The 26,041-nt window shown below is 48.6% G+C and overlaps 1 long non-coding RNA gene across 6 annotated transcripts in view; it reads right to left on the bottom strand.

Annotated features, from left to right (window-relative positions):
• Positions 1–26,041, bottom strand: part of LOC144577264 (uncharacterized) — an 81,161-nt gene that overhangs the window by 53,851 nt on the left and 1,269 nt on the right. For 5 of the 6 annotated variants that reach the window (XR_013520668.1, XR_013520672.1, XR_013520671.1 and 2 more), the window contains exons 2-3: positions 23,197–23,358; positions 11,076–11,239 (exon numbers count right to left, since the gene is read on the bottom strand). This is a non-coding gene — a long non-coding RNA (uncharacterized LOC144577264). Of the gene's footprint in view, positions 1–11,075; positions 11,240–23,196; positions 25,503–26,041 lie in introns of all 6 variants that reach the window. The other variant, XR_013520674.1, reaches the window with a different exon arrangement.

The following is a 26,041-nucleotide window of genomic DNA, read 5'->3' as shown; positions in this document are numbered from 1 at the left end:
ATCTATATACACTCATTACAACACAAGAACATTTCTGACTTCTACCACCATGACTCCCAGCCATAATATGATTTATCTTCACATTAGCAGAAACCAACTGAGCTCCTTTTGACCTAACAGAAGGAGAATCACAACTAGTCTCAGGTTTCGACACTGAATATGCTGCAGGTTCATTCACTCTCCTTTATAGCAGAATACATAAATATTACTATAATAAATGCCTTAACTATCACTATTTTTCTAGGAGCACCCCACACCATAATTTCACCAGAACTTTACACAATAAATTTAATCACCATTAGCTGGGCATGGTGGTGCATGCCTGTAATCCAGGCTACTCAGGAGGCTGAGGCAGGAGAATTGCCTGAACCCAGGAGGTGGAGGTTGCAGTGAGCTGAGATCGCACCATTGCACTCCAGCCTAGGTAACAAGAGCGAAACTCCGTCTCAAAAAAAAAAAAATTAATCACCAAAACCCGTCTCTTAACCACCCTATTTTTATGAATTCAAATGAATCCTCAGTTCTATGACCAACTAATACATTGTGAAAAAATTTTTTATGACTTACACTAGCACTATGCATATGATATATATCTCAATACCTATTCTAACGTCCAGCATCCCACCCCAAACACAAGAAATATGTCCGAAAAAGAGTTACTTTAACAGAATAAATTATAGAGTTTTAAATCCTCTTATCTTTAAGGCTATAGAAATTGAACCCACACCTGAGAATTCAAAACTTTCCATGCTACGTATTACACCATGCACTAAAGTAAGGTCAGCTAAATAAGCTATTGGGCCCATACCCCAAAAATGTTGGTTTAATCCTTCCTGTACTAATTAACCCACTAGCCCAACTCACCATCTCCCTTACTATCTTTACAGAAACTTTCATTACAATGTTATGCTGACACCGATTCCTCATCTGCACAGGTTCAGAAATAAATTTATTAGCCATCATGCCAATCCTAATAAAAAACATAAGCCACTGCTCCACAGAAGCAGCCACCAAATGCTTCCTAACAAAGCAAGCACATCCATAATTCTTACAATAGCTATTCTTTCTAACAACCTGCTCTCCAGACAATGAACAATTACTCTTCACATTAATCACCTTTCACTCATAAAAATAATAGCTCTGGCAATAAAACAAGGAATAGCCCCCCCTTTCACTTTTGACTACCAGAGGTAAGCCAAGAAACCCCCTAATACCTGCCATACTTCTCCTCACATGACAAAAACTACTTCCCATCTCATTTAACTTCAAATCTTTCCATCAATCAACACAAATAACCTCCTATTAATTTCAATTTTAACCATTATAATTGGCAGCTGAGGAGAACTTAATCAAACACAACTATGTAACATGCTAGCCTATGCTTTAATTACCCATATAGGATGAATAATAGCAGTATTAACCTATGACCAATCCTAAACTTACTTATCTACTATATTCTAACAACTTCTATATCCATAATACTTAACTTAAACTTGAATACTAAAACCCTATCACTATCCCACACCTGAAATAAACTAACATGATTAATACCTATAATTCTACTAATTCTATTATCCCTAGGAGGCCTACTGCCATTAATAGGATTCTCTCCTAAATGAGCAATCTAACAAGAGTTTACAAAAACAATAACCCAATTATTCCAATTACTATAGCGATAATAACTCTACTAAATCTATACTTTTGCCTAATTTACTCTATTTCAATAACAATATTTCCTACATCCAAAAACATAAAAATAGAATGACAATTTGAAAACATAAAACCCATACTGTTCCTTTCTCCATTTATTATTTTTTCCACTCTCCTTCTACATATAACCCTGTCAATATTAATCACAACCAAGAGCCTTCAAAGCCCTCAGGAAGTAAATTATACTTAATTTCTGTATCAAAACTTTACTCTGCATCAGTTGAACGCAAATCAACTATTTTCATTAAACCAAGCCCTTCCTAGATTGATGGGACCTTAACCCACAAATATTTAGTTAGAAGATAAATAACTTATCAACTGTCTTCAATCTACTTCTCCTGCCATAAGAAAAAAAAGGCAGGGGAAGCCCCAGCAGGATTGAAGCTGCTCCTTTGAATTTGCAATTCAATATGATAGTATCTCCTCAGGACTGGTAGAAAGAGGCCTATTGCCCTGTCTTTAGATTTACAGTCTAATGCTTCCTCAGCCATTTTACCTTTTTCTACCTATGTTCGTCAACTGCTGATTATTTTCAACTAATCATAAAGATATCAGAACATTACATCTATTATTCAGTGCATGAGCAGGAATAGTAGGCACAGCCCTAAGCCTCCTAATTCCAGCAGAATTAGGCCAGCCAGCAATCCTACTAGGAGACCACCATATCTATAATGTTATTGTTACCACTCACACATTTATTATAATTTTCTTCATAGTAATACCAATCATGATCGGAGGCTTCGGCAACCGACTTGTCCCCCTAATAATTGGTGCCCCTGATACAGCATTCCCTCAAATAAATAACAGAAGCTTCTGACTTCTCCCCACAACCCTTCTACTCCTACTTGTGTCCTCAATACTAGAAGCCAGTGCTGGAACCGGCTGAACAATCTATCCTTCCCTAGCAGGAAGCCTGGCATACGCAGGAGCCTTTGTAGATTTAACTATGTTCTCACTCCACCTAGCAGGTATTTGTTCTATCCTAGGAACCATAAGTTTTATTACCATAATTATTAATATAAAACCGCCAGCCATAACCCAATACCAAACACCCCTTTTTGTCTGAACCATCCTTATTACAGCAGTTCTTCTACTTCTTTCTCTCCCTGTTCCAACCACTGATATTACTGTATTACTGACCATAACCTTAATACTACCTTTTCTGATCCTGCTGGCAGAGGTGACCCTGTTCTATACCAACATTTATTTTGATTCTTTGGGCACCCCAAAGTCTGAATCCTTATCCTACCAGGTTTTGGAATGATTTCTCTTACTGTAACATACTACACCAGCAAAAAAGAACCATTTGGGCATAGGTATAATATGAGCCATAATTTCAGTTGGTTTCCTAGGCTTTATCATATGGGATCACCACATATTTACAGTAGGAATAGATATAGATACACGAGCACACTTTTCCTCCACCATTATAAGCATCATTATCCCTACCAGAGTAAAAGTCTTTAGCTGATTGGCCACATCACACAGTGGCAACATTAAATGATCTCCTGCAATCCTCTGAGCTCTAGACTTTATCTTTCTCTTCACAGTAGGTGGCTTAACAGGAATTGTATTAGCCAATTCATCATTAGACATTATTTTACATGACACACATTATATATTAGCCCATTTCCACTATGTCCTATCAATAGGGGCAGTGGTTGCCATTATAGCAGGCTTTATCCACTGGTTCCCTCTATTTTCAGGGTACACACTTAACCAAACCTATGCTAAAACTCACTTCACCATTATATTTGTAGGTATAAACTTAACTTTCTTCCCAAAACATTTTCTCAGCCTATCTGGAATACTTGGATGATACTCCAACTACCCCGATACATCACTGCATGAGATATTATTTCATCTGCAGGCCCATTCATCTCATTAACTGCAGAGGTACTGACAGCCTTCACAGTCTGAGAAGACTCTTTCTCAAAATGAAAGTTTTTCCCATTGAACAATTAAATAACTTAGAATGACTTTATAACTGTCTCCATTTTTATTACACATGCAAAGAATCAGCCTATGTAAAATCTTAAATGAAAAAGGGACTCAAATCTCCAGAAACTGGTTTTAAGCCAATCCCATAAACCCTACAACTCCTTCAAGAAGATACTAGTAAAATACTTACATAAATTTGTCAAAGTTAAATTATAGAGCAAACTCTACATATCTTAATGGCCCACCCAGCCCAGCTAGGACTCCAAAATGCCACATCCCCTATTATAGAACAAATAATTTTCCATTTGTGTGCACCCTGCTCTGGTACATGGCCCTGTCACTAGCCCTGTTGCTGGTTCTGCCATGGCCCTTGGCCTGTTCTGGCTTTGTCTTGGTCCTGACATTGCCCTTCCCTGGTCCTGGTCCCAGCCTTGTCCCTACCCCTGCATTTCTCTGGCACTGGTCTGGACCCTGGTCCTGCATTGGACCTGCCCTACCTTTGTCCTGCCTTTGCTCTGTGCTATCCTGGACTGCCTCTGCCGTGTGCCAGTGCTAACCTGGCCCTGCCTTATTCTGGTCCTCCCATTGCCCTCCCCAGCGGTATCCTGGCCCTGAATCCTCCCTGGCCAGGCCCAGGCACTGTATTGGATTAAACCTGACTCAGCCCAGGACATTCCCTGACCCTCCCTCAGCCCTAGCACTTAGGATTCACTTGTCACTCAGTCCTGGCACTACCTGGCCCTGCCTTGGCATTTGCTCTGCCCTCTCTGTGGCCTGACTCTGCTTCTACCCTGGATGGTCCTGCAATATTCTGGGGCTTGGCCCTAACCTTGTACAGGCCCTGACCCCTTCGGTGCTCTGGCCTCACCTTCACCCCACATTGGTCTTACACTGGTCCTGTTCTACTTTGGCTCTACCTTAGCCTTGGCCCTGACTTCTCCTTGAACTTTTCCTGGTCTTGCCCAGGGCTGACCCCAGGACTAATCTGTCCATGACCTAGTCCTGGTCCTGACCTCCTCCGCCCTGTCCCTGCCACAAACTGTGCCCTCTGCTTGGCCTAACCGTGTTCCTATTCCTGCCACAGCTATGGCCCTCCCCTGCTTTTAGTGATGCCCTGTACTACCTTAGTCCTGCTCTGGTCTGGTCCTACACTGGCTGTGTCCTGTCCTGGCTCTACCTTTGCCTTGTCCTGGTCCTGTTCTGGGCCTGACCTTACCTTGGAAACTTCCTGGCACTGCCCGCTGTCTGGCTCTATCACTGACCCAGGCTTGGCCTGGCCAACGGTGGCCTTGGCAATGCCCTGGCCCCCACTGGCTGTGCCTTGGCACTGGACCCATCCTATGCTTGCTTGGCCCTGGTCCTTCTTGGCCCAGGATTGTCCTTGGACCTACCTTGGGAATGATATGGTGCTGACCATGCACTGTCCATTCCATGGATTTGAACCTGCCCTTCCCTGGTTCTGCCCTGGCCCTACCCTTCTTTGGTCCGCCTTAGCCCTATGTAACCCAGTCCTGCCTTGGCACTGACCTTGCTGTGACCTTACCCTGGTCTTGCCTAGCTCTAGCCCTGCCTTTAGCCTGTACAGGCTCTGGATCTGAACTAGCCCTCCTCTTGCCTTGACTTCTGACCCTTCTCTGGCCTTGCACTTGTCCTGGCCCCTTTCTGGCACCATCTTTTTGGGGGCCCTGCTCTGTCCATATCACAACTCTGGGCTTGCATGTGCCTGTCCTGTCATAGCCTGGCCCTTTTCTAGTCCTGCTCTGGCACTGGCCCTACCCTGTCTTGGCTTTGTGCTACCTATATCTGCCCTTCCTTGCCCTGGCTTTGTGCTGGTCCTGACCTCGATCTGTGCCAAGTCCTGGTCCTGCACTGTCCCTGTCCTGGCCCTTGTTTTTCCCTGATTCATACTTTGTCCTGGTCCCGGTCTTGGTCCTGTCATAACACTGGTTGTGACCCTGCCTCTCGTTTCTCCGTGGCCATGACCCAGCTCAGGTCCTGTCCAGGCTCCAGCCTGACCCCAGCCCTGGTTCTGCCCTGGCTGTCTTGCATTATCCAGTACCCTGGCCCTGACTTGCCCAGGGCCTTTTTCCTGCCACTTGTTTTGCCATGTTCCTGACCCTCTTTTGGCCCTGGATCTGTCCTGGCTCTGGTCTTGTCCTGCTTCTGGCATGGCACTGCCATGGCCCTGATGTTTCCCTGACCCTTTCCTGCAGTGGCCTTTCCTTGGCCCTCTGCTGTGCTGTACTTGTTTCTGCCATGAACCAGTCATGCCATTATCCTATCTTACTCTGCACAGTTTGTGCTCTGGCCTTAGCCCTCCTTAGCCCTTTTCTGGAACTGCCCTGACCCTGTCTTAACTTTTGCCCTGCCCTGATCTGGTGGCCCTGTCATATCCCTGGCCCTAGCCCTTTCCTTTTCCAGGCCCTGACCCTGGACCACAGGTCTGTCCTGGACCTTCCCTGCCCTTTCATTCCCTGGTCTTGCCCTCACCCTGAAATGACCCTGTACTGGCACTCTCTGCCTTGGCACAGCCTTGGCCCTGGCCCTATCTTCTTCCTTACCCTGGTCTTGCAGTGTCATCCTCTGTTATGGGCCTGTAATGGCCCCAAAACACCCTCACCCTGTTCCTAGTCATACCTCAGCTATTACCACCGCCCTGCTTTTTGCTATGCCTTGTACTATCCTAACCCTGCCCTGTTTTGGAACCGGCCCTAACCAGGCCTTGCACTGCCCTATCCCTGCTTTTGCTTCTTGCTAATTCTGGTTCTGCCTTGGTCTTGCCCTCCTCTGGACCCTCCATGTTTCTACCTTCTCCTTGGTTCTGCATTTGCTGTGGCTCTGCCCCAGCCTAGACATGGCCAGTGTCTTAGACCCTGACCATACATTGCTTCTGGCCTGGGTCTGACCTTGCACAATCCTAGTTCTACCCTGTCCCTGGTCTTGCCACTTTGACCTGGCCCCAGCCCTGACTTGACCACTGGTTCATGCTCCTATCCCTGGACCTGTCATGGTCCCAGCTCTGTCATGGTCCTGCCCCAGCCTTGTCCTAGACCTCGCCATGGCACTAACCCTGTCCTGACCCTGACCTGCTTAAGGTTTTATCATGACACTGGCCTGGCCTTGGCCCTAATTTGCCTGGGCCCTAACCCAGTACACACTCTTCTGGCCCTTGCCCTGACTCTGGCCCTATCACTGGACCTAATCCTGTTGCTGGTCCTGCCATAGCCCTGACTCTGGCCCTGGGGATCTTTCTTTGCCTTGTTCCTGACATTGCTCTTTTTCCTAGTCCTGGTCCCAGCACTGGCCCTGCCCCAGCACTTCTCTGGTTCTGGTCTGGACCCTGACCCTGAAATGGACTTGCCCTACCTTTATCCTGTGCAACACCGGTCTTGTCCTGCCCTGTCCCGGTGGTGATTTGGCCCTGTCGTGGCCTGGTCCTCCCATCGCCCTGCCTATCCCTTCCCCGGACCTGTCCTGATCCTGACCCCTCCCTGTTCATGTCTTCAATCTGACCCTGACTCAGCTATGGACCTTCCCTGATCCTTCCTCAGCCCTTGCACTCAGAGCTGTCATTCAGCCCTTGTACTACCTGGTCCTTCCTTGGGACTTGCCCTGCCCTATGGCCTGGTTCTGGTACTTCCCTGCCTTTCCCTGAGCTGGCCCTGGACCTATGATATTCCTGTCCCTGGCCCTGCCCTTATCCTGGTCCTGATCTGCATGGTCCTGCCCCTGTAAGCTCTGACCTTGCCCTTACCCTGAAATTGTCCTGCTCTTCCCTGGCTCTGTCTTGGCCCTGACCCTGCCTTCTTATCAGACTTGCCCTCGCCCTGTTCTGGGATGATGACCCCAGGCCTATTCTGTCTATGATATAGTCCCAGCCCTGCACTGCCCTCCTCTGCCCTGGCCCTTCCATGTCCAGAGCCCAGTGTTTTCCCTGGCCCTACTCCTAGTCCTCCCCTGCAATAGCCCTCCCCTGCATTTGACCAGGCCGTGTGCTACCTTGGTCCTGCTTTGCTCTGGTCCTACCCTTAACCATACTCTGCCCTGAACCTGCCTTTGTCTTTTCCTGGTTCTGCACTGGCTCTCTCCTTGCTCTGGACTTTCTTAGACCTGGACTTGGACTGGCCCTGTCCTTGATCCAGCCATGCCTTGTCACTGGATCCACCTTATGCCTGACGTGACCCTGGTCTATCTTGGTTCCATCTTGTCCCTGGACCTTCCCTGGTTATAGCATGGCACTGACCCTGCCTTGTTCAAGCCATGGACCTGACCATGTCCTGGTGATGGCGTGGTTTTGCCCTTCACTGGCCCTGCCTTAACCCTGTGCTATCCTAGTCCTGCCTTAGCTTTGACCTTGCTTTGGCCCTACTCTGGCCTGATGTGGCCCTCCTTTCCCTTTGCCTTTCCCTGTCCCTGACTCTGGTTCTCACATGGCCCTGTCCTTGCCTTGGCTCCTCTGTGGCCCTGCCTTGTTGTGGGCCCTGCCTGGTCCATTTCCTCAGCATGGCCTTCTGTGACCATACTCTGACATCCTCTTGCTGCATTCTTGCTCTACACTGGCTCTATCCTGTCCTTGCTCTGCACTACCCTATCCCTGCCTGCATTGTGCTGGTCCTGAACCTGCCCTGTCCCAAGCCCTGGCCATGCCATGTTCCTGCCTGGTTCTGGTCTTGCCCTCTTTCTGCTCAGTCCTGGCCCTCATCTTGGTCCTTTCATGTCCCTGGCTCTTTGCCTACCCCTGATTTTTTCCTGGTCATGACCCATCCCTCTTCCTTCCCTGGCTCTGGCCCTGCCACAGTTCTGGTCCTGCCCAAGTTCTGTTCCTGCCCTGGCACAGTCCTGACTGGGCACTGCCATTTTCCTTGCCCTGCATTGCCAATACGAGGGTGCTAACCCAGCCCTGGTTCTGTCATGGCTCTCACTTGGCCATGGTCCTGATCCTACCCACTCCTCCAGCCATCCTCCTGTCATCCTCTATCCTGGCCCTGTACTGACCACACCATACCCTGGCCCAGTGTTTGCTCTTCCTTCCCCTACTATGGCCCTACCCTGCTTTTGGCCAGGCCCTGTGCTACCTTATTCCTACTCTGCCCTAGCCCTACCCTACCCTGGCCCTACCTTTGGTTTCTTCTCCTCGTCCTGCTTCTTCCCTGGCTCTGCCTTTACCCTGGACCCTAACTGGCCCTGCCCTGATCTGGCCCTGCCCCTCACCCAACCCTGACCTGGCCCTAAACTGGCCCTGGCAATGTACTTGCCCTGCAATTGCTGTGCCTTGGCACTGGACCCACCCTACGTCTGCTTTGACCCTGACCCCTCCTTGGCTCTGCATTTGCCTGCCCTGCCCATAGCATGGTGCTAATGCTGCCCATGCCATTGAATTGACTCTGACCTGGCCATGTCATTCTCTGGTTCTGCCCTGGCACTAGCCCTGTCTTGGTCCTGTGTTTTTTAGTTCTATCTTGTCCCTAACCTTGCCCTAACCCTACCCTGGCTTGCTGTATCCCTCCCTACTCTGGTCTTGCTCTGTTCTGGCCCTACCTTTGACCTCCTCTGACTCAGGTTCTGAACTGGCCATTCTTGCCTTCAACCCTCCCTTGCTTGCTTTTTCTCTGGCCCTTCTTTGGCCTTTCCCATTCCCTTGGCCTTCCCTGTCCCAGTACTACACTGGCCCTAGCAGGCCCTACCCCTTCCCTGGACCTGGGTTGGCCATGCCTTCACTATGAACCTACCTTTTGTCCAGACCTTGGTCCTGACATGACCCCAGGCTTGCCAGTGCTCATGATCCTTGTCCTGTTCTAGCTGTGACCTGTACTTGGACATGTCATGGGCCTGATTTGTCCTGTGCTTGCCTTGGCCCTTCCCTCCCTGTCTCCACCATGGCCTTGCCTGTTCTGTTCTCTCCCAAGACTGACCTGGCCATGCCATGGTCCAGTAGTGTCATTGCCCTGGCCTAACGTACCCTGGACCTGGTCCCTGCTGGACCTGTCCTAACCCTACCTTGGCTTTTCCTCTACTTTCTGTATGGACTGGCTCTGGATCTGCCCTACCATGGTCCTGCTCTGTCCCTGCCATATCCCTGACCATAACCCTGCTCTTATCCAGGCCTGACCCTGACCCTTCCCTGGTCCCTGCCAAGGACCTGGTCCTGCTCTGTCCTGGAATAGCCCTTGTCTTGAACCACCCTTCCCTGCCATGCCCTGGCTGTGTCTTCACCCTACCCTAGCCCTGCCCTTGGCCTACTCTGGCATAGACACTAACCTGGCCCTACCTTGGCCCTAAACCTAGCTTTGACTAGGCCCTGCACTGGACGTGGCCCTAGCCCAGATCTGGTCCTATACTTTGTCTTGCAATAGCCCTGGACCTGTCATGGTCTTGAACTGGACTTGGAGGTATCCTGGCCCTGAATTGACCTGGCCCAGCCTTGGCTTGTCCTTACTTTGGCCTTACCATCGTCTTTCCCTGTTCTGCCCTGTCTTGGCACTGAAATGACACTGCAACATCCCAATCATATCAATGCCCTGACCTACCCTACCTTGCCTGTGCCCTGGCCCTGGTCCCACCCTTGATATTCACTGACCTTGCCTCAGCCCTGGCCCTACCTTAGCATTGTCCCTGCCTTCTCTATAAACCAGCTCTGGCCATGCACTGCCATGACCCTACCTTGTCACAGTCCTGGTCCTTCCCTCACCCTGGTCCTGGTCCTGATCCTTACCCTACTCAGGCCCTTTCTTGGCCTTGCTCCTCTGTTATGGCCCCACCCTGGCAATAACCTAGATCCTGGTCCTGACCCTGCCCCACTTGAGGCCTTACCCTGGTTCTTCCCTAATGCCAGGTAATGCCTGGCATTACCCTGGTCTTGCACTGCTCTGGCCCTGACTGGCACTGTCACTGTCCTAGCCACAGCCCAGTTGCTGGTGATGCTATGGCCCTGACCCTGTCCCTGGACCCTGGCCATGCCATGAACCTGCACTATCCTTGTCCTTGTCCTGTCCCCACCCTGGCCATTCCCGGTCCTTTCCTTGGTCTTGGCACCACCCTGGTCCTGCCCCTGCCTTGGCCCTACCCTAGGTTTGACCCTATCCTGGTCATCATTCTAGAGTTGGCTGGGCCCTGTCAAGGACCTGACTATAGCACAGACACAGCACTTTGGGATGCCGAGGCAGACAGATCACTTGCAGTCACGAATTCAAGATCAGCCTGACCAACAAAGTGAAACTCTATCTTTACTGAAAATATAAAATATAACTGGGCGTGGTGGCAGGCACCTGTAATCCCAGCTACTCAGGAGGCTATCACAAGAAAATTGCTTGAACCCGGGAGGTGGAGGTTGCAGTGAGCCCAGATTTTAACGGGCAAAATAGTTCCAGGTTTCTAAAGTTGAGTAGTCTGAGCAGTAAGCTTTGAATCCTGAAAAATTTACTTACCAGAACATTCTTCAGTGATGTCCAAGAAGTGAGGTGCATCTGCTCTGCAGAGATGAGTCAGGAGCAGTCAAGAAGCAGGTGGCTTGTCAACTCTGCCACACCAGAAATAATGCTCAGCAGGGCTTAGCAACAGCAGTCTCCCCTCTGAACCCACAAGGTAAAGTCTAGGAGGAAAGAATAGGGGAATTAGACATGTTACAGAGAAACTCCTGAGGTTGGGAGGCCCCACAGGAAGGAAACTGCCAGGGAGATAAAAGCTTCTGACCAGTGTTCTCAAGTGGATTCTAATTAAAAAGTAGCTTTGGCAGCCATCTCAGAGCAAGCTCATGAGAGATGGGGTGACACAGCTGCCTGGCAGTTCTGGAGTTAAGCATGGCCCTGGAGAAGCTTAAGTCCAGGGTGCCACCTGCATCTGCATGGCCAGAATCAAGTCCATCACTTATTCTCCTCTTCTCTCCAAACTGTCACTGTAAGATCCAGCTTTGCCACTTACTAGCTGTGTGACCTTAAGCAAGTTACTTAATGTTTCTGAGCCTCAGGAAATGGCAACTAATATTGTTGTTTATTGTTATCAAAAGTGGTTAAATTTTTATAGGGTCATGCACAGTCATAATCAGTTAGCACTGGGAAAGGCAAACATTTCTTCTGACGCATTAGATGATAAATATTTAGACACTGTAAGCCAACAAGCCTTACATATATATATAGTTAGTACATACATAGCTACAGGCACTCAGACACTGGCTCTTTCACCAATGGCAATGACTTTCTGGCCAAGACTGGATTGAAGAGTGGTCCTTCTCATGCCACATTTTCATGTGAAGTGTCAAAGGCTGCTGCCTTCTCTGTCCTGTCATCACACAACACTGAGTGAGCCCACTCTGGCTGCACTCCTGAAACCTCATAACAGGGACCAGGAAGTGAGAGGTCAGGGGCCTCTCTTGCCCTGAAGTTCTAGCTATAGCCCCAGCTCTGGGCTCACCCAGGGACCGTGTTTGTGCATTCCCAGGCCAGTGTGGGCTACACTTTGCCCCCCCGTAGAACACCTGGGGATGCTGAAATGAACCAAAGTGTCAATGACCAGAGACAAAGGCAGCAGCTAGTGTGGCCACTCGCTGGGGACTCCCCGGCATTCCTGGGCTGGTGTGGATAGAATGATAGAAAGGTAAGAAACCTGAACAGACCAATTATGGGTAATGCAATTAAAAGTAGTAATAAAAAGTCTCCTGTCAAAGAAAAACACAAGAATCATGGTTTTACTGATGAATTCGATGAAACATTTTTACAAGAGCTAACACCAATTTTACTCAAAATATTTGCCCAAAAATGAAGAGGAAGAAATACATCCAAACTTGTTTTTTGAGGCCAGCACTATCTTGGTATAAAAACCAGACCAAAACAAGACATAAAAAAGAAAAAGGCAAATAAACCTGATGAACACAGATACAAAAAATCCTCAACAAAATACCTGAAAACTGCATTTGACAAGACAATAAAAGGATCATCTGCCATGATGAAGTGGGATTCATCTGAGGAATAGGAGAATGATTCAATAAACACAGATACATAAATATGCTACATCAAATTCAGCAAATCTAGAAAAAACCATATAATCATTTCAGTAGATGCTGAAAAACATAAAATTCAACATTCCATCATAATAAAAATTCAAGAAAGCTATTTATTACTGCTGCCACCAACAAAAGATACCTAGGGATAATCAGAAAGTTGGAAGATCCCACAACAAAAACTATAAAACAGAGATGAAAGTATTAAAGCAGGCACATGTAAATGGAAATATATTCCAAGTCCAAGCACTATGAAGAATGTTGTTAAAATATACATCATCCAATGAGATCTACAGAATCAATGCGATCCACATGAAATTACAAAAGACATTCTTCATAGAAATAGAAAAAAAGCATCCTAAAATTCACAGACACCCAAAATACTTCATATAGACAAAAGAATCATGAATATAAAGGAAAAAGCTGGAAGCATCAAAATACCTGATTTCAAAATATATTACAAATCTATAGTAACAAATACAGCATAATACTGGCCAAAAAAGGTGCAAGTGAGAGACAGAGAGAGACAGACAGACATAGAGGAATGACAGACAGACATACACAAATGAAACAGAATAGAGAACTCAGAAAGAAATTCATGAATTTACAGGAAACTCATTTTTAACAAAGGCACCAAGAACACACCTTCAGAAAGGACAATCTCTTCAATAAACTGCTAGGAAAACACAACACCCACATGTACAAGAATAAATCTAGACCATTATCTTACCATATACAAAAATCAACTCAAAATAAATATTTAAATGTAGGACCTGAAACTATGAAACCACTAGAGAAGAAAACAGCTTAAGTGCTTCATGAAGTTCGTTAGGACAAGAGATTTTCAAATATACATCAAAAGCACAAGCAGCAAAAGTAAAAAGAGCCAAATGCAGTTACACTCAAATTAGAAACTTCTGCGAAGTAGAAGCAATCAGTAGAATGAGGAAACAATACAGAATATGGAAGTATTTGCAAACTATGCATCAGGAAAGGGGTTAATAGACAAAACATAAGTAACTCAAACTACTGAGTTTGAGTTCCTAATACCTATTGTCCTTCTAGTATTTGCTGCATGTGAAGCTGCAGTAGGTGTAGCCCTACTAGTCACAATTTCCAACACATACGGCCTAAGCCATGTGCAGAACTTAAACTACAGGTGCGCATCACCTGTACAATTGTTAAATTTATTGTAGAGATGGGATCTCACTATGTTATGTAGGCTTGTCTCAACCTCTGGGCTCAAGCAATCCTTCAGCCTTAGGCTTCCAAAGTGCTGAGATTACAGATGTGAGCCATTTCACCCAGCCTTAACCACTAATCTTAAGACTAATTAAATTCATTTCCAAAAAAATACATGCTTATTGTAAAAACAAATTAAGCAATGTGGAAAGATGTAAAACCAAAATCTTCTCCCTTCTTCTCTTTGTCTATGCCCTGGGTGTGAACTTCTGCTAATATTTGGTTTGTCTTCCTCACATCCTCTATCTCTTATAGCTGGTATAATATGTGAGGTTTCACCAATTATGGTTTCCCCATCCCACACTCCCTTTTCTATGGATTCCTCCTCCAATTACCATTTGGGGGAATAGATGCAAGATATCCATTGTTTAGGGAAGCTGTCACGGTGGAATCAGTGAATAAATATGCCAAATTCTTGAGTTTTAAGATAAGAGTTCTCAACTCAGATATAAGATCCAAAAATTGAACAAATAGTATATTGGCTCGATCAGTTTTTTTCACACTCTTCCCAACCCCAGACTAGATAAAGCTGAGTTGAAGGAAGAGGTAAATGGGGAGGAAGTAATGATAAAAGCAGTTATGGTCTCCAAGAAGGGATATCCCTGTATCCTCCTTTGGGGTTAGATGTAAAGAAGTATGAGAGACTATTATTGAATTCTCCAGATGAAGTTTGGGGATGCAGGTGCAAAAGTGTCAGTGACAGACTTCCACCTGGGGGTCTGGAGAGCAGACACCTCCCCCTGAGACTCCTAGGAGCCTGGCTAAGAAAAAATAACAATTCTTAATTAACTAAGCTTAAATGTAAAATGCCTGAATTTACCCAGAAATGACCATGACTAGGTAAAATTGTATAATGGAAAAATTAAAAAGTTATATTCCATACACCCTAAAAAATAATTTTAAAAATATAAAAATTATCCCCAAAATTTGAGATATCATACTGCTACCAATAATATGACTTTTAAAAAATAACAATCTGAATCAACACAGCCACCCATAGCTTATTTATTAGCCTCTTTGCTCTATTACACTTCTGCCAACCCAACAACCCACACAGCCTCTCACTAACTTCCCTTTCAGACCCATTAACATCCCCTCTTCTAATTTTAACAGCTGATTACTACCCCTTATAATTCTAGCTACTCAACATCACCTATCCACTGATTCTTTCCCATAAAAGCTGTATATTTCCACACTAATTCTTCTACAAATTTTTCTAATTATAGCATTCACAGCCACAGAACTAATTATATTATTCTATTTGAAGCTACATTAATCCCCACTCTAATCATCACTACCTGCTGACAGTATTAGCCAGAACGCCTTAGTGCAAGCTCATAGTTCTTATTTCATACACTAGGAGGATCCCTCCCCTTACTTATTACACTCCTTTATACCCAAAACGTCTCAGGATCACTAAATATACTAAACAATAACAAATATAACCCAAGAATTATTATTTTCTTGAACTAATAATACCACGTTGTCATATATGATGGCTTCTATAGTCAAAATACTTCTGTACACACTTCACCCATGACTTCCCAATGGCCATGTAGAAGCACCTATTGCTGGCTAAATAGTACTTGCAGCAGTATTACTAAAATTAGGGGGCTATAGCATAATACGAATCACCCCGATCCCTCTTTATCCCTGCATTGGCCCTGGACCTTCCCTGGCTATGGTACGGAGCTGACCCTGCTCTGTTTATGCCACAGACCTGACCCTGATCTGGCTCTGCCATACTGTGGTTCGAACCTGGTGATGTCTGGGCTCTGCCCTTCCCAGGACCTGCCTTTGCCTTGTGCTATCCTAGTCCTGCCTCAGCCATGGCCTTTTCCCTGGCCCTGCCCACCCGTTGCCTTCACCTTTCTGTGGCCCTGACTTTTTCTTGACCATTCTCTGCCCTTGCCCTTGTCCTGGCCCCTTTCTGGCCCTGACTTGTTGTGGGTCCTGTCCTGTCCATTTCCCAATCCTGGCATTCCTTGTCCCTGTCCTGCCATCCCTGTGCACTGTCTTTGCTTTATACTGACTTTGCCTTCTCTTGGCTCTGCACTACCCTAGTTCTGCCCTGACCTGGCTCTCAGTTCATCCTGACCTTGGCTCTGCACTACCCTAGTTCTGCCCTGACCTAGCCCTCAGTTTATCCTGACCTTATCCTGTGCCAAGCCCTGGTACAGCCACGTTCCTGCCTTGGCCCTGATTCTGCACTGCTTCTGGCCCTAGCCTTGGTCCTATCATATCCCTGGCTGTGACCCCTGCCCCTGATTTTTCCCTGACCATGACCCACCCAGGTCCTGCCCTAGCCCAGCCAACTGGGCACTGTACTCCCCAGTGCCCTGCCCTACAATTCCCATGCCAGGGAGCTTCCCTAACCCTAATACTGCTTGGGCCCTGGCTTGCCCATGGCCCTCACCCTGCCATAGCCCTGACTCTGACTTGGTCTGGTCCTGCCCTTTCATTCATTCATGCCCGTTCATTATTACTTTGCTTCTGGCCCTGCCCTGGCAATACCTGCCCTAGCCTTTCCTTGTCTCTCCGCTATGCTGGCCCTACCATTTCCTGATTCTGCCTTGGCCCTGCCCTTCTCTGACCCTACCTTGGTCCTGTGCTATCCTAGTCTTACCTCAACCCTGACATTGCCCTTATCCTATCCTAGTCTGACATGGCCCTCCTACACTGGTCATAGCCAGCCCTGGTCTTACACTACCTTGGCTGTAATTCTGACATGGCCCTGCCCTTGTCTTAGCCCCTCCCTGACACTGCCTTGTTGTGGGCCCTGCTGTCCATGTACCTGCCCTGGGCATCTCTGTCGCTGCGCTGCCATACCCTGACACTGTCCTCACCCTACACTGCCCCTGCCTTGCTTTGTTTCTGTGCTACCTTAGCCCTGGCTTGCCTAGGTCCTGAGCTTGTCTAACCTTACCTTTTCTCAAGACCTGACCCTGCCATGTCCCCAGCATTGCTCTGGTTTTTCCCTGTGTCTGGACCTCTCCTGGCCCTGCTCTTGGTCCTGTCATGTCCCTAACTGTGACCCTGACCTTGTTTTTTCCCTAGCCATGACCCAGCCCCAGTTTGCCCTCATCCAGCCCTGACTAGGCATTGCTCTACCCACTTCCCTGGCTCTACCCTGGTCTTGTCTTGGCCATGTGCTACCCTGTCCCTTCCCTGGACTTGTGCTTGCCATCGTTTGATTCTGGCCCTGCTGCTCCTGCTGACTCTGGTCCTGTCATGGCACCCGGCCTGCCAGTGGTCACTGTCCTGGTCCTGTTCTGGCTCTGACCTGGACATGGACATGTCCTGAGCCTGATTTGTCCCAGCCATTCCTTGACCTGTCTCTACCCTAGACTATCAAGGCCCTGCATATACTGCCGTTTCTTGGCCCTGCCATGGCCCAGGCATGGCATTACCTTGTCTTACACTGCACTGGTTATGCCTCTGCCCTACCCAGACTGACCCTGCCTAGGCTTTTCCCTCTCCCATCTATGACCTGTCTCTGGTCCTGCCCTGCCACGGTTCTGCCCTTATTTAGCTCGGGCCCTGACCCTGCCATATCTCTGGCCCTCCTGTCCTTTATCCAGGTCTTGACCCTGCCTTCCCTTTCCCACCCCTGCCCTGGATCTTCTCTTTCTCTTCTGTGCCTTTCCACACCCTGGCCTTGCCATAACCTTGCATCAATCCTGCACTGGCCCCCTCTGCCTTGGCATGACCCTGGCCCTTCCCTGGGCTGACCCTGACCCTATACTGGCTACACAATACCCTGGCCCAGTGCTTGCCCTAGCCCTGTTCCTACTCCTGCCCTTGCTTGGCTCTGCCCTACTTTTGGCCATACCCTAAGCTATCCTAGCTCTTCCCTGGCCTTATCCTGGTCTTTGCCTATGCTGTCCCTGCATTTGCTTTGCCCTGTTCCTCATTCTTCCCTAGCCCTGCCTTTGCTCTGGACTTTCCCTGGTCCTGCCTTCTCTTGCTCTGGCCCTGCTCCTGGCCCAGGCCCTGTGCTGTCTTAGTCCTACCCTGGCCCTGATTTACCCTGGTCCTTGTCTCACCCCTTTGCCCAGACCTGCTTTGGCCCTTACCCAGTCTCTAAACCAGACGTGGCCCCAGCCCTGACCACTGCTCCTGATCCTGGTCCTACCATGGTCCTGGTCCTGCTCTTACTTTGCCTTGGTCCTGAAATTGCCTTTTCCTGGTGCTGGTCCCAAGACTGGCCCTTCCCTAGAGCTTCTATGGGCATGGTCGGGAACCTGTCCCTTCATTGTACCAGCCCTGCCTTTGTTCTGTGCTATCCTGGCCTGGCTCTGCCTTGTCGCAGCACTGATCTAGCCCTGCCTAATGTTTCCCTAGTTGTGTCCTGGTTCTGAAAATCCTTGGTCCTTCCTTCGTCTTGTCTTTGATGTAACCCTGACTCAGCCCTAGATTTTCCCTGACCCTGCCTCAGCCCTATCACTTAGGATTCACTATCACTCAATCCTGGAACTACTTTGCCCTGCCTTGGCACTTGCTCTGCCCTCCCTATGGCCTGACTCTGGTCCTGCACTAGCCCTGGTCCTACAATATTCCTGGCCCTGGCCTATCCTTGTCCAGGCACTGACCCACCATGGCCCTGCTCTTCTGTGCTCTGGCCTTACCCTCAACCTGTATTGGTCTTGCACTGGTCCTGTTCTAGTCTGGCTCTGCCATGGCCCTGGCCCTGCCTTCTCCTCAAAGTTGCCCTGGTCTGACACCTTGTCTCCTCTGTCCATGACCTGGTCCTGTCTCTGCCACGCTGTGCCCAATTATTTCCCTAACCCTGTTTCTAGTCCTACCCCTACTATGGACCTCACCTGCTTTTAGCCATTCCCTGTGCTACCTTAGTCCTGCTCTTCCCTAGCCCCACACTGCGTGTATCCTGCACTGTCCCTGTCTTTACCTTGTCCTGGTTCTGCCCTGACCCTGCCCTTCCCCTGGAACCTCTCTGGCCGCCCTGCCCTTTGTCTGGTTCTATCCCTGACCCAGCCTTGGCCTGGCCCTATAGTGGTTATGGCAATGCCCTGGTTCCCACCGGCTGTGCCTTGGCACTGGACCCATCCTATTCTTGCTTGGCCCTGCACCCTCTTGGCCCAGCATTACCCCTGGACATGCCCTGACTATGGCATGGTGCTGACCATTCTCTGTCCACTCCATGGACTTTACCTTTCCCTGCCCTTGTTCTGCCCTTGCTCTGGACGCTCCCTTGCCCTCAACTTGGACTGGCCCTGTCCTTGACCAAGCCATGGCTTTTCACAGAACCCACCCTATGCCTGCCTTTCCCTGGTCTATCTTGGTCCTGCCATATCCCTGGACCCACTGTGGCTATGGCATGTCACTGACCTTGACCTGATTAAGCCATGGACCTGACACTGCTCTGGCCCTGCTCCTGGCCCAGGCCCTGTACTGTCTTAGTCCTATCCTGGTCCTGATTTTACCCTGGTCCTTCCCTAGTGATGTCCTGACTTTGCCCTTCACTGACCCTGCCTTGACCCTGTGCTATCCTAGTCCTTCCTCATCCTTGACCTTGCCCCAGCCCTACTCTGGTCTTCTGAGGCCCTATCTTCCCTGGTCCTGCCCCTGGTTCTGACCAGGCCTTGCCCTTGCCTTGGCTCCTCTGAGGCCCTGCCTTTTCCTTGGTCCTTCTGTATCTTGCCCTTGTCCTTGTCCATTTCTGGCCCTGTCTTGAGGTGGGTCCTACCCATTCCATGTCCTGGGCCTTGCCTTCCCTGTCCCTGACCTGCCATCCTCTGGCTGTGTCCTTGCTCTACACTGGCCCTATCCTGCCTTGGCTCTGCACTACCCTATTCCTGCCATGATCTTCACTGGTCCTGACCTTTCTCTGTCCCAAGCCCTGGTCCTGGCATGTCCTTGCCTTGATCCTGGCTCTCCCATGATCCTGTCCTGCCATGTCCTGGCCCTGCTTCTGGCTCTGTCTTGGTTCTCATCTTGGTCCTGTCATGTCCCTGACTGTGACCCTGCACCTGAATTTTTTCCTAGCCATGACCAATCCCCAGTCCTTCCCTGGCTCTTGCCCTGCCCTGACAATATGAGGATCCATGACCAAACCCCAGTCCTTCCCTGGCTCTGGTCCTGCCCTAGCACAGTCCTGACTGGGCACTGCCATTTTCCTTGCCCTTCCCTGCCAATATGAGGATCCTGACCTGGTCCTGGTCCTGTCCACACTTGGCAATGGTCTTCACCCTACCACTCATTCAGCTATAGTGCTGACAAGGACTTGGTCCTTGTCTGGCCCTTCCTCTTGCCTTGCCCTGATTCTGTCCCTGGCAATGATTTCATCCCTGCCCAGCCCTGTCCCTACCTTCTCTGGTCTTTCCTTGGCCCACTGCTGCAATGGTCTTGCCATGTCCTAGCCCTGACTCTTCCTGGGAGCAGCTCTGAAGGTGACTTCGGCATTCAGCCTGGTCCTGCTCCTGTCCTGGACTCTAGCCCTGCAGTGCCCTGCCCTAATCTGGCTCCACTCTGGCCCTATCTTGGCCATGTGGTACCCTGTCCCTTCCTGGGACCTGTACTGGCCCTGATCCTGACCCTCGTCCTGACTCTGGTCCTACCATGGCCCCTGGCCTGCCAATGGTTATGGTACTGGTCCTCTTCTGGCCCTGACCTGGACTTGGACATGTCCAGGGCTTGATTTGTCCTGGTCCTGCCTTGTCTTGTCCTTGCCCTGGACTCACCAAGATCCTGCCTGTTCTGCCCTTTCCTGGCACTGCCATAGCCCAGTCATGCCATTACCCTGTCTTACCCTACACTGGTTGTACCCTGGTTCTGACCTGCCCTAGCCCCTTCCTGGATTTGCCCTGACCCTGACTTGGCTTTTGCCCTGACCTCTCTATGGCCAGGCTCTAGCCCTGTCTTGCCCTGCCCTGCAATAGTGCTGCTCTGTCCTTATCCAGATCCTGAGCCTGGCCTGGCCTGGACCCTGGCACTTCCCTTGCTCTTCCTTGCCCCTCCATGTCCTGGTCTTGCCCTCACCCTGCACTGACCCTTCATTGGCCCTCTCTGCATTGGCCTGACCATGTCCCTGACTGTACCTTCTTCCTGGCTTTGTCTTGGCCCTAACCTGTCATCCTCTAACCTGGGCCTGTATTTGCCCCACCATATCCTGGCCCAGTGCTTGTGCTGTTCCTGTTCCTAGGGCTGACCCTGCTATGACCCTTCCCTGCTTTTGGTCATACCCTGTGCTACCTTAGTACTGCTCTGCCCGGGCCCTATCCTGCCCTGGCCCAACTCTGACTGGGCACTGCACTACTCTGGCCCTGCCCTGCCCAACCCTATCCATGTCCAGGACCTACTCTGGCCCCGATTTGGCCCTGTCTCTAGTCCTACTATGGCTCTGATCCTGCCACCCGTCCTGCCATAGCCCTGACCCTGACTTGTCCCTGTCCTACCCTGGCCTTTCTTTGGCCCTGTGCTACACTGGCCCAGCCCCAGCATGCATTGCCTCTTCCCTGGACCTGGGCTGGCCGTGCCTTCATCTGACCCTGCTTTTTGTCCTGACCTTGGTCATGACATGACCCCAGACTGTCAGTGGTCATAGTCCTGGTCCTGTTCTGGCTGTGACCTGGATGGACTCAGACATGTCATGTGCCTGATGGGTCCCGTCCTTGCCATGGCCCCATCCTTTCCCTGTCCCCACCATGGCCTTGCCTGTTCTGCTCTCTCCCAGGACTGACCTGGCCCTGCATTAGTCTAGTCGTGTAATTTCCCTGGCCTACCCTGCCCTGGTTATGCCCTGGCCCTGGTCCCTCCCTATACCTGTCCTAACCCTGCCTTGGCTTTTCTCTACCCTCTCTATGGACTGGCTCTGGACCTGATCTGCCATGGTCCTTCCCTGTCATTGCCATATCCCTGACACTATTACTGCCCTTACCCAGGTCCTGACCCTGCCAAGGACCTGTCATGACTCTGCCATGGCCCTAGGCCTTGTTGGTCCTAGTATAGCCCTTGTCTTGAACCACCCTTCCCTAACATGTCCTGTCTCTGTCCTCACCCCCTGGACCCTGCCCTTGTCCCTTAACCTAGCCTTGACTAGGCCCTGCTCTGGACCTGACCCCAGCCCAGACCTGGTCCTGGTCCTATACTTTGTCCTACCGTAGCCCTGGACCTGCCCTGTCATGAACTGGGCTTGGAGATATCCAGGCCCTGAACTGACCTGGTTCAGCCTTGGATTGACCCTGTCTGGCTCTACCATCATCCTGCCCTGTTCTGCCCTGACTTGGCACTGAAATGGCCCTGCAACAGCCCAGTCATGCCAATACCCTGCCCTACACTTCCCTGGTTCCTCCCTGGCACTGGTCCTGCCCTCAATATTCCTTGACCCTGCCTTAGCCCGGGTACTAGCTGGCACTAGCCTGGCTCTACCTTGACATTGGTCCTGTCCTGTCTATGAATGAGCTCTGTCCCTGCTCTACCATGACCCTGCTCTGTCACAGCCCTGGCCCTGTCTCCATCCTGGCCCTGTACCTGGTCCTAACCCTACCCTGCTCAGGTCCTTTCCCTAGCCTTGCCCCTCTGTTATGGCCCTGACCTGACCCTAACCTAGACCCTGTCCCTGGCCTTTCCCTGCTTAAGGCCTTACGCTGGTTCTGTCCTGGTTCTGACCCTGTCCTGACCCTGAAATGTCTGGCATTACCCTTGACTTGCACTACTCTGGCCCTGACCCTGGATCTGTCACTGTCCTAGACCCATCCCTGGGTCTAGTATAGTGCTGCTATGGCCTTGACCCTTTCCCTGGACTCTGGCCATGCAATGAACCTGCACTGTCCTTACCCTTGTTCTGGCACTGCCCCGGCCATTCTCTGTCCTTTCTCTTGCCTTGGCATTACCCTGGTCCTGCCCTGCCTGCCCTGTCTCTGTCTAGGCCACACCCTAGGTTTGACCCTGCCCTGACTTTCACCCTAGACTTGGTTGGGCTCTGTCTTGGACCTGGCCATAGCACAGACCCAGCAATTTGGGAGGCCGAGGCAGGTGGATCATCTGAGCTCAGGAGTTCAAGACCAGCCTGACCAACATGGTGAAACTCTATCTTTACTTAAAATGTAAAACTTCGCTGGGTGTGGTGGCAGGCACTTGCAATCTTAGCTACTCAGGAGGCTAGCACAAGAAAATTGCTTGAAGCCGGGAGACAAAGGTTGCAGTGAGCTGAGATTGTGCCACTGCACTCCAGCCTTGGCAATAAGAGTAAGACTCCATCTCAAAAAAGAGATTAATGTGCAAAATAATTCCAAATTTATAAAGTTGAGTGTTCTGAGCAGTAAGCTTTGATTCCTGAAAAATGTACTTACCAGAACATTCTTCAGTGATGCCCAAAAATGAGGTGTGTCTGCTCTGCAGAAATGAGTCAAGAGTAGTGAAGAAGCGGGGGGCCTGTCAACCCTGCCCACCAGAAACGATGCTCAGCAGGGTTTAACAACAGTAGTCTCCCCTGTGAACCCACAAGGTAAAGTCTAGGAGGAAACCAGAAAGGAGTTAGCCAAGTTACAAAAGAACTGCTGAGGCTGGGAGGCCCCACAGGAAGGAAAATGCCAGAAACATAGAGGCTCTGGCCACAGTGTTCTCATGAGGATTCTAATTAAAAAGAAGCTTTGGCAGCCATCCCAGAGCAAGCTCATGAGGAGAGATGGGGTCACAGAGCTGCCCGGCAGTTTTGGAGTTATGCACGGCCCTGGAGAAGGTGAAGTCCAGGGGGCCACCTGCATCTGCATGGCAGTAATCAAGTCCATCACTTTTTCTCCTCTCCCTCCAAACTGTCACTGCAAGATCTCACTCTGCCACTTACTAGCTGTGTGACCTTAGGCAAGTTACTTAACATTTCTGAGCCTCGGTAAATGGTGGATAATATTGTTTATTGTTATTAAAAGTGGTTAAATCTTTATAGGGTCATGCACCACCATAAGCAGGTGGCACTGGGAGAGGCAAACATTTCTTATGACACATTAGATGGTAAATATTTTAGACACCATAAGCCAAGAAGCATTATACACACACACACACACACACACACACACACACACACACATATTTCATACATACATAGCTACAGGCATTCAGACAGTGGCTCTCTCAACAATGGCAATGGCTTTCTGGCCAAGACTGGATTGATCAGTGGTTGTTATGCCACATTTTCATGTGAAGTGTTGAAGGCTGCTGTCTTCTCTGTCCTGTTATTACACAACATTGAGGGGGCCCACTCTGGCTCCACTCCTGGAACCTCACCACTGGGACCAGGAAGTGAGAGGTAAGGGCCCTCTCCTTCCCTGAAGTTCTAGCTGCAGCCCCAGCTATGGGCTCACCCTGGGGCCCTGTGTTGGTGTATTCCTAAGCCAGGGAAGGCTACATTCTGCCCCCTACATGACATCTGGGGATGCTGAGATGAACCAGATGTGTCAGTGGCCAGAGAGAAGGGCAGCAGCTAGTGTGGCCACTTGCTGGGGCCTCCGCTGCCTCCCTGGGCTGGTGTGGAGAGAATGACAGAAAAATAAGAAACATGGAACAGACCAATTATGGGTAATGCGATTAAAGTCGTAATAAAAAGTCTCCCATCAAAGAAAAGCACAAGATTCACGGTTTTACTACTGAAAAAATTTTAAAAGAGCTAATACCAAATTTACTCAAAATATTCCCCCCAAAATAAAGAGGAAGGAACACTTCCAAACTTGTTCTATGAGGCCAGCCCTGGTACAAAATACAGACCAAACCACAACACAGAAAAGAAAACCACAGGCAACTATCCCTGATAAACACGGATGCAAAAAATCCTCAACCCACTATTTAAAAACTGCATTTGACAAGACAATAAGATCATCTGCCATGATTAAGAGGGATTCATCTGAGACATAGGAGGATAATTCAATAAACCCAAATAAAGAAATGTGCTGCATCACATTCAGCAAATCAAGAAAAAAATATATTATCATTTCAGTAATGCTGAAAAAATAAAATTCAACATTCCTTCATAATAAAAATTCTCGAGACCATCCTGGTGAAACCCCATCTCTAAAAATAAAAATAAAAATAAATTCAAGAAAGCTGTTTCATTACTTCTACCACCAAAAAAAGATACCTAAAGGTAACCAAAAAGTTGGAAGATCCCACAATGAAAATGATAAAAGAGACATGAAAGATACTAAAACAGACATGTGTAAATGGAAAGACCCATGTCCAAGCACTAGAAGAATATGTTAAAATATCTATCACCCAATGTTATCTGCAGAATCATTGCAATCCATGTGAAATTACAAGACATTCTTCATGAAAAAAGAAAAAAAATCCTAAAATTCACATAGAAATGGAAAATACCTCAGATAGATAAAAGAATCATGAACAAAAAGAAAAAAAGCTGGAAACATCACAATACCTGATTTCAAAATGTATTATAAATCTTTAGTAACAAAAACAGCATGGGACTGGCCATAAAAGGGGCAAGGGAGAGACAGAGACACACAGACATAAGAGGAATGACAGACAGACACACACAAATGAAACAGAATAGATAACTCAGAAATAAATTCACACATTTACAGTCAACTCATTTTTAGCAAAGGCACCAAGAACACACCTTTAGCAAGGACAGTCTCTTCAATAAACTGTGCTAGGAAAACAGAACACATACATGTAAAAGAATAAATCTAGACAGTTATCTTACCAAATACAAAAATCTACTCAAAATAAATATTTAAATGTAGGACCTGCGACTGTGAAACTACTAGATAATAAAACAGTATAAATCCTTCATGAAATTGGTTAGGACAAAGGATTTTCAAATAGACATCAAAAGCACAAGCAACAAAAGCAAAAAGCGTCAAATGCAATTGCATTAAACATAGACACCTCTGCAAAGTAGAGGAACCAATCGGAATGAAGAAACAATTCAGAATATGGAAGAATTTGCAAACTATGCCATCAGGCAAGGGGTTAATACACGAAACATATAAAGAACTCAGACTTCTCCAAAGCAAAAAATACAAATAACTTGATTTAAAAATCAGAAAAAGATCTACCCAAACCCTTTGTCCCCCTCCCTCTTGCCACCCTTTTTCTTTCTCCATCTACCCCAAAACGTTTTCCACATTTTTCCCCACTGTCATTTCGCAGACTTCTCTACTCTCTTGTTCACCAGTTTTCCCCACC

Source organism: Callithrix jacchus, chromosome 1, assembly GCF_049354715.1.
Source record: "Callithrix jacchus isolate 240 chromosome 1, calJac240_pri, whole genome shotgun sequence".
Classification (NCBI taxonomy): domain Eukaryota; kingdom Metazoa; phylum Chordata; class Mammalia; order Primates; family Cebidae; genus Callithrix; species Callithrix jacchus.
The sequence above is the reverse complement of the archived record's forward strand: the minus strand, read 5'-3'. Positions and strand labels throughout refer to the sequence as shown.